Source organism: Coenobita brevimanus, chromosome 22 (assembly GCF_032717465.1).
Source record: "Coenobita brevimanus isolate Jiangsu-jjx chromosome 22, ASM3271746v2, whole genome shotgun sequence".
Lineage (NCBI taxonomy): Eukaryota > Metazoa > Arthropoda > Malacostraca > Decapoda > Coenobitidae > Coenobita > Coenobita brevimanus.
Window position 1 is genome coordinate 15,209,297 of NC_136975.1, and position 9,977 is coordinate 15,219,273.

The window sequence follows — 9,977 nt, forward strand, 5'->3', positions numbered from 1 at the left end:
AGAGAGAGAGAGTGTACAAACACCCGATACTGAAGCTGATCGGGAAGATACTGCCCAAAGGCTGGCTCGTGTGCAGCCAAGCGCGAACGCATGAATCAGATTAATTAACAAGGAACTTAAATTCGTGCCCCTCTCTCTCTCTCTCTACAATGAATTGGTACTTCTAATGCAAGCAAAACATCATTAAATATACTGGTAGCTCACATAAGACAATCAAAATAATCAAATGCATACTCAGCATGGTATGAAATAAAATTGCCCTCAGTGCCGGGAACGAAAGAAACAAAAGAACTTGTAGCACTCGCTAATATAAACTCCACGAATGACACGGATACTGCATAATCCCCTAGCCCAGCTGTAACGGCTGCACCCGTGGGAACGGAAAGGCGGACAGCGTAACAAAATATATATGTATATATATATATATATATATATATATATATATATTCATCATCTTCATCCGGACCTCCTTTCCCATCCAAGGGCAGGGTGAGGAGTAGCAGTGTCAGGACAGCCCAAAATTGACCAATCCAACGGGCCACACCTCCATTCACTCACCATTCAAGCCCCCGAAATCCTGGCTATATCGGATACGCCAAAAACATTCACCACGTTCTGTAGCTTCACTTATCGTATCCGACAGAGTCAATCCAGACGCTGCCACGTTAAAAATGGGTCCCCAAAATCCCTGATTATGCACATCCCCTCACAAAATTCATCCAGCCAGCTCGATCTCCTGTCAGTTCTCTAGCCTCACCGACTTCCAAACCTCTCTTCCTCACACATTCATCCACCATATATCTCCACCTTCTCCTTGGCCTACCTCGCCTCCTCCCTCCTTCGAATTCGCTCAGATATACTTTCTTCACCACTCTATTGTTATCCATTCTCTCCACATGACCATACCATCTCAGTACACTCTCTTCAATTCTGGTGTCCACCGACTTCCTCACTCCGCATCTTTCACGAATCACATTATTTCGTATTCTATCCACCCTCTGTACTCCACATACATTCCTCAGCAGTCCCATCTCCACTGCTCTTACTCTTGACTTTTCATTTTCATGCCACACCATAGTCTCACATCCATATGTTAGAGTTGGCATTAACACCCCTTCATGTAAGCCTCGTGCAGCTGCAACACTCATGCCTCTGTTTCTTATCAAGGCCTTCATTGCACCAGCTACTTTTCTTCCTTGTGTCACTCTCTCTCTCTCTCTCTCTCTCTCTCTAATACACCCACCCACCCACCCACCCACACACACACACACACACACTCATATATATATATATATATATATATATATATATATATATATATATATATATATATATGTATAGATAGATAGATAGATATGCAAATGTATTATATATATATATATATATATATATATATATATATATATATATATATATATACGATTATGTGAAGTTACAGAACGTGGTGAATGTTCTTTGGCGACCCGATAGAGCCAGGATTCCGGGGGCTTGAATGATGAGTGAATGAAAGCGTGGCCTATAGGACTGGGCAAACTTGGGCTGTCTAGACATTGCTACTCCTCACCCTGCCCCAAGGTGGGAAAGGAGGTCCGGCTGATGATGATGAGTGATCTATCTATCTATCTATATTATATATATATATATATATATATATATATATATATATATATATATATATATATATATATATATATATATATATATATATATATATAAATATATATATTGTTGATAGGTGGGGGCTCTCACCATCCACTCACTCAATGTAGTTCTGCTCTCGAATGTCTGCCCTGTCCTCTCCTCCATCCTTCTTTCCTTCCATCTTCTTCTATCTTTCTTTCCTTCATTCTTTCCTCGTCCTACTGCCTACGGGTGACTTTACACTCCCTCTTCTGTCTTTCATTCCTTCATTCTTTCCTCCTCTGCCTATGGGTGACTCTACACTTTGTGACAATCCAAATGGTTTCCTGTACACCAGGAAACTATTCACTTCGCTGGGTGGTAATCATATAACCAAATTTTGGTGCCTGGTGGTTTAGTGGATAAATATTGTGCTCCAATCGGATTGAGCCGGTGAAGGTTTACTTCCAAGGGTTGGTTGGGGTTTCTTGCTCACGTAATGCCACTCAGGGATGAGTGAGGTTGGTCACTCTCATCTTAAATGTCAGGACCAACTGCCTAGCCCCGGGCTCCTACGCTCCTCATGGGGCAATGTAGGATTGGATGATACATATATATATATATATATATATATATATATATATATATATATATATATATATATATATATATATATATATACATATATACATATATATATATATATATATATATATATATATATATATATATATATATATATATATATATATACATATATATATATATATATATATATATATATATATATATATATATATATATATACATATATATATAATATATATATATATATATATATATATATATATATATATATATATATATATATATATATATATATATATATATATATATATATATGTATATGCAGAAACTTCATTTTGCCGTGAAGACATGTATGCAAAGTAACCACAGGAGAAATAAAAAGGGCGACAGTGAGTGCTTTCGTATATTCCATCTTCAGAGTGATACAGAAACGTAAAAAGTAGAGGTCTTTTATGCTGACCCACAGCAGAGAGTGGCACACAGAACAATGGATGACCTGAATCAAAATTGGTAGATACACAGAACAATATGTACTTAATACGTTAAGGATCCGCCTGACAAACGGGGTAAATACTGCGGATTAACTTATGCACACCTGCAGCACGAAGTGACACACAGCAAAGGACGACCTGAATTAAAAATGAGCGTTGTACAAAACGATAGGTACCTGACTTTTTTCCTGAGGGATGCACCTGACAAAACGGTGTAAATACTGCGGCTTAACATAAGACCTAGAGGATTATTGCTAGGTGTGTCCCACACAGTTTTGACTGTACTACCAGAAGACGACAAGGAACAATAAACAATGTTTTGAAGACTAAGGTACACAGAAAACATGCAAAAATTATGTCGTATGTCCATTAATATTCAAACCATCACATTAATGAAAAAAAGATCTGTGTTCATATCCAGGGAGAGCATATCAAACTTCAGACCCTGAATTTTTTTGCTGAACTAAAAATGATCCAGGGCATTGGAGAGAAGCTAAATTATCCACCAAGTATACTAACTCAGTGTCACAATACATCTAAGGAACGATTCTTTGAAGGAAAAACTGATAAGCTAGATCGCCAGAATATTCAAAGAACCGTTGTCCTCCCCTTCCACAAAAGATTTCTTGATGTTGTTCACATACCGTATTGAGGAAACTTAATGTATATGTAGTATTCAAATATGGAAACACCATAAAAAAATCAAGAACAGTCAATGTAGTAATTCAGGTGTTGATTACAAAACCCCGTGTTAAAAATGTAACAAATTTTAGATAGGACAATCTGGAAAAGATTTGGACACTAGGATCTCAGGATCTCACAACATAAATACAATGTACGAACAGCCCAACAGAGTAGTGGTTTATTTCAGAACAAAGCATTCAGTCATCACCATATAGACTGGGTAGGCTCTAAGATTCTAGCAAGATCAAAAAGCTTTGATGAAAGAAATGCAATAGAATATTGCCTAATTTCTGTCACATATGAAAAGAATGTAAAGATGAGCTATGCTTATTTTTAGTGTGATAAGTTGTTAGCTGAATGAACTTTAAGCAGTATCCCCCAGACTAACAACTGATTATTCCTTGTCGTCTCCTGTTAGTACTGTCACACCTGCGTGGAACACACCTAGCTTTAATGCTCTAGGTCTTAAGCAGCAGTATTTACACCCTTTTGTCAGGTGCATCCTTAAGGAAGAAAGTCAGGCACCAATTGTTCTGAGTGTCGTTCATTTTTAATTCAGGTCGTCCTTTGTTCTGTGTGCCACTCCCTGCTGTAGGTGTGCACAAGTTATGCCACAGTATTTACCCTTTTTGTCAGGTTCATTCCTAAGATACTAGTTCAAGTACCTATTGTTCTGTGTATCGATCAATTTTAATTCGTCATCCATTTTTCTGTGTACCACTCCCTGCTGAGGGTGTGCATAAAATCAGGGGGTCATTGCGTCATTTGGGGAGGTAGCACGGAGGGGCGCTGCCCCCCCCCCCAAGCTTTCTGACGGGGCCTCCAAATCAACTACATTTAATGAAAAACAATATAAGGTTAATATCGTGAAATCAAAAATAATATGTGTTTGGCCTCAATACATTTTGAGTCAAATATATCTGTGTGTGTGTGTGTGTGTGTGTGTGTGTGTGTGTGTGTGTGTGTGTGTGTGTGTGTGTGTGTGTGTGTGTGTGTGTGTGTGTGTGTGTGTGTGTGTGTGTAAAATAATCACAATAATTTATTAGGCATGTTAAAGGATGTAAATGTAAATATGATCCTAGCTCACTGTTCAGTTAACTTCAGTATCGAGCTGCTTTTTTTATTGCATTCTGGCTATCATTAAACGATTTTATTCATCTTAGGAAGTACGTACATGAAGGCAGGAGTCTTAAGAGTTCATTTAGATCAGTGGTTCCCAAAGTGGGCGTTGCTTTACTGATTGAAGAACTTGAAGCTCTACAGGCATCATCATCCTATAAAGTGGAAACGTAATGTGTACATATATATATATATATATATATATATATATATATATATATATATATATATATATATATATATATATATATATATATATATATATATTCCTTAAGAATAGGAAACTGGAATGTTCGAACTCTCAATCAGGCTGGTAAAATGGAAGAGCTTATTTCAGTGTTCAAGGAATACAAGATGAATATTTGTGCTCTTACAGAAACGAGGTTGCTTGGAGTTGATAAAATGAATTTGGAAGATGGTATTACTATGTTGGTTTCTGGTAGGAGTGATGGAAATCATTACCAAGGAGTAGGCTTAGTGCTGAGTAGAAATGCTTGTAAGGCACAATGTGAGTTTGAACCAATTAATGAGCTCTTGATTTATGCTCGTTTAAAATCTGACCATGGTAATATCAGTATGGTTGTAGGGTACGCTCCGACAAATGAGGCTGCTGATGAAATGAAGGATGACTTATACGAGAAGCTGCAGGATGTAGTGAATAGAGTGGCAAGACATGATGTGTTAGTTTGCATTGGTGATTTTAATGCGATTGTTGGCAGTATTAGGGATGGTTTTCAAGATTGTATGGGTAAGGAGGGTGTTGGTATAAGGAACGAAAATGGGGTGCGATTTGGAAGCTTTTGTTTGGCAAATGACCTTATGATTGGTGGAACCATCTTTGAGCATAGAAAAATACATAAGACTACTTCGATTTCACCATGTGGTAAATATTGTAACCAAATTGACCACATTGCAATTAGCAGAAGGCATAGGAGTTATTTGCAAGATGTTTGTGTAAGGAGGGGGGTATATATAGGTAGTGATCATCAACTTGTTGTGTCAAATATTAAAATAAAACTTAAGAGAAACGTTAATGGTAATTGTACAGGAGGTGATAATTTATTATTTTGATGAGCTGAGAAGTGATGAGAACGCGAAGGAAAAGTTTCGGTGGGAATGTAGGAACAGGTTTCTAGTCCTGCACTCTTTGATGGAATCTGAAGACAATGATATTAATCAAATGTGGACAGAGGTAAAAGAGGTTTTGCATGAGAGTGCTAAGGTTACTATTAAGAAAAAGGGAAAAGCGAGAAGGAAAGAGTGGATGTCAGATGAAACATGGAATGCACTTCAGAAAAGGAAAGAGGCGAAGTTAAGATGTGAAGAACAACATGTTGATGGCCAGGTAGTTGAAGTAATTAGGGCAAAGTACTAGAGTTTACATTCTGAAGTAAAAAGACTCGTTAGACGTGATAAGAGGAGACTATATGATGAAAAGGCGACAGAGACAGAAAATAAATTAAGTAAAAATGACGGTCAGAGCACAAGAGCAGCGTATCAGGCCATAAAGGAGTTAACTGGGACTGAAAAGAGAAGGAAGGAAATACCTGTAAGAGACAGAAATGGTAATTTGATGACTAAAGATTTGGATATAAAAGGAAAATGGAAAGAGCATTTTGAATCTGTTCTTAATAGAGCAATCCCAGCTGAAGAGGACATTCTGCCAGCCGAGAGAGATTTGCAGATAGAAACAGGGGATATAACCTTGGAAGAGGTAGCAAAATCTATAAAGGAGTTAAAGAATTTTAAGGCCCCAGGAGAGGATGGAATATTTCCTGAAGTGCTTAAGGTGGAAAATGATTAGTTGATGAATGTGTTTTCGAAACTTTTTAATGTGGCTTGGGATAATGGTGGAATTCCAGAAAAGTGGAAAAATGGAGTGATCATAAAAATACCAAAAAAGGGGGATTTAAGTGTGTGTGGCAACTGGAGGGGGATAACTTTGACACCTGTAGTTGCAAAAGTCTTTTCTAAAACCTTTTTGAACACAATAGAGCCAGTAATTGATAATATTTTAAGAGACGAATAGGCGGGATTTAGAAAGGGTCGAGGTTGTAATGTTCAGATTTTTATTGTAAGGCATCTAATGCAACAAGCAAATGAGATGAAAATGCCACTTAGTATGTGTTTTGTGGATTTTGAAAAGGCGTTTGATAGCGTTTCGCGTGGAACTATGTTGAAAATTTTGAGATTCTATGGTATACTAGAAAAGTTTGTAAATATTATTAGAAGCCTGCATGAAAGTACTTTTTGTAAGGAAATGGTGGGTGGTTCTTTGAGTGATCCATTTGAAATTAGGTCAGGAGTGATTCAAGGAGGAGTTCTTTTCGCCATTGCTGTTTGTTTTGGTTATGGATTATGTTATGAGAAAGGTTGTAAGGAGAACAGGTGCAGGAATTAACTGGAAAGAAATAAGAAGCTGATGATTTTGGACTATGCTGATGATATTGTACTGTGGAAGTATTTACGAGATGCAGAGGGTGCTTGATTGTCTGGTGGAGGAAGGAGAAAAAGTGGGATTGGTAACAAATTGTGGAAAAACTGAAATTATTAATATGAACGTGGATAACCAAATCGATCGTGTAATTGGGAATAACGTGGCGAAGAATGTAGAAAACTTTAAATACAGTATCTGGGAACGATTGTATCATCTAATGGATCATTAAACAATGAAATTGAGGAGAGGATTAAACATGCTTGGCGAGCTGTTGGAATGTTGAAATCTGTTTGGAATAATAATATGCTTTCGGTACATACTAAAGTGAAAATTTTCAAGTCCATGGTTAGACCAATTTTAATTTATGGGCATGAGTCATGGTACAGTACAATTGCAACAGATCAGAAAGTATTAGGATTTGAGAATAAAATACTGAGAAGAATTCTTGGGGTAAAGTGGCAAGACAGTTACAAATGAAAGAGTAAGGGATATTACGAGAGTGGAACCAGTTAATGAATATGTGAGACTGTCTCGCTGGTTGTGGCTAGGGCACATATACAGAAAAGAAGGCAGTTTAATACAGGATGTGCCAGAGTGAACTGCTAGAGGAACAAGAAGTAGAGGAATGCCGAGGGAAACCTGGTTGAGGACAACGAAAAGAGAAGCAGGAGAGGAGTGTTGATGGGACCTGAAGGAGATGGCAAGAGACAAAGGTTGGAGGAGAGAGTTCATCGAGGCCCTATGCATCCCATGGGGTGCCACAGGAAGTAAGTGATTGATTGATTGATTGATTGATGTTTCCACTATATAGGACGATGATGCTTGTAGAGCTTCAAGTTCTTCAACCAGTAAAACAACCGACAATACTGACTTAGCCACTACATCAACCCCTAGTCAAGACTCAGATTTGATTCCTGTTGATGAACTAGAAGTCACATTAGCATATACTGTTCCGCTGAACCAAGATCAATAAGATACAAAAGACAGTCCATCCACATCATAAACTCAAGCGACTCATGTAGTTGATATATCTAAGTCCCCCTGTGATAAACCCTTTCAAACAAAACTGCCACGCTACTCAAGCAATCAGAATAATAAGACATTTAGAAGTCCCTACTTTGATATCTTTTCTTGGTTAGAATACTCGGTCTCTCAAGATGCGTGTTACTGCTTTCCATCTAGGCACTTTGCTGGAGCATTTGTTCGTAAGGGAGAAGGACTAGGTAGGAGACCTTTTATTGATGTTGGAACAAGGAAATGGAAGGATATCAGTATCAATCTCAAACAACATCAGGCATTAATAGTATGATAGTCTGATCTAATTTCAAGGATATTCATTCAAGGTCCACTCAGTCTGTAGCACCTTCTCTATCTTCAGCTAGGCTACAAGAAATTGAGGACGACAGGGAACATATAAAGTTACTTTTAAAAGTCACTTCATTACTGGGAAGGTATGGCCTGTCTATTCATTAACATAATGAGGGTGATGATACATTAAATTCAGGAAATTTTGTAGAAATTCTTCACCTAATTGCTGAATCAAATCCCTCTCTAAAACAAGAGCTAGATCGACGATATGGCCATTACACAATTTCTCAATATCAGAATGAGTTGATATCAGCTGTCAGAAGACCCATCAAGGACACAAGGTCTTGGAAATAAAGATGAAGACAGCTGGCTGGTTTATTTGAAGAGATATACAGAGTAGCGAGCAAGCATATCTGGTCAGGCTTCTTGAGTGAGTGGCTGTTGCCCCTGGACTGGCTGGGCAGGCGCGTGTGTTTTTAGTCGACGCGTACAATAACGGTTGCGTGGGGTTGCCTATTTATACAATATAATTATCATACACCAGTGCCTACAGCAGTGCTCGGTCACCTACCCTTCGGCGTCCCTGCCGAAGAATAAACAAATAACAAGAGTGGGGAAACTGAAGGCAGGAGTGACACACGAGGCACAGGCATATGTAATAATGAATTACACACGGCAAGGATAAATATGACACAAAATAAAAGAAATAAGGTTAATGTTCTTGTTTTGGCTTTCAATGAGAAAAGAGAGAAAAAAAAATTACTCGGGAATGTCAGGACCACGAGAGACTTTCTTCATCTGGTCTAAGTGTGCTACTGACTCCAAAAGAGTGTGTAAGTGAAGTAGTCCGAGTTTATTTCCTGATTCTTTCATAATTACTCTAAAAGGACCGGTAAACTTAGGTGCAAGTTTAGAATTGTTTTGCTGTACAAGTGTATATACAATGTCACCTACATCTACATTGAATGAGGAAGCAGACTTGTAATGATACATCAACATTTCTTCTTTTGAAAGGGCAACTGATGCTTGAATGCGTTTATAAATGTTTTGGAAAGAAGTAATGCTGATTTTGACATAGTCATCCATGTTATATACAGGAGTGGGATCGTCTTGAAACAAGTCCTATTGTAAGCGTTTGTCAGTTCCAATAATAATAAAATGAGGGGTTTCAACAACTGATTTGTGTACTGAAGCATTCAATGAGGCCATGACTTGTGGCATGTAAGTGTCCCACACTGTGTCTTTACTGGACACAAGTGCACGCAGTGTGTTAAGAACTTTTCTATTTTGCCTTTCCACAAGACCGTTAGCACTGGGACGGTAAGGGAGCACTGTACAGGTTTTAATGTTAAAATGATTACACAATGAGGATAAAACAGCATTTACAAATTCTGTACCATTATCTGACAGCAATACTTTGGGTGTTGTGAAAGGACAAATGACATGTGTTAACAATGCTTTGGCAACTGATTTTGCAGACTTATCAGGAAGAGGCACTAGGACAGAAAATCTTGAAAAATGATCTATAGCAACAAAAAGATATTGATTACCATTGTCAGTGCGGGGAAGTTTGAGGAGGTCAATGGCTACATTGTCCCAAGGCTGGGCAGGTACAGGGTATGTTAACATTGGAATTGGTTTATGCAAATTTCCTTTATGCAAAGTACATACATGGCACTGATCAATGTGGGCATCAATGTTTTTTTTTTCATACATAGTCAAAAGTATTT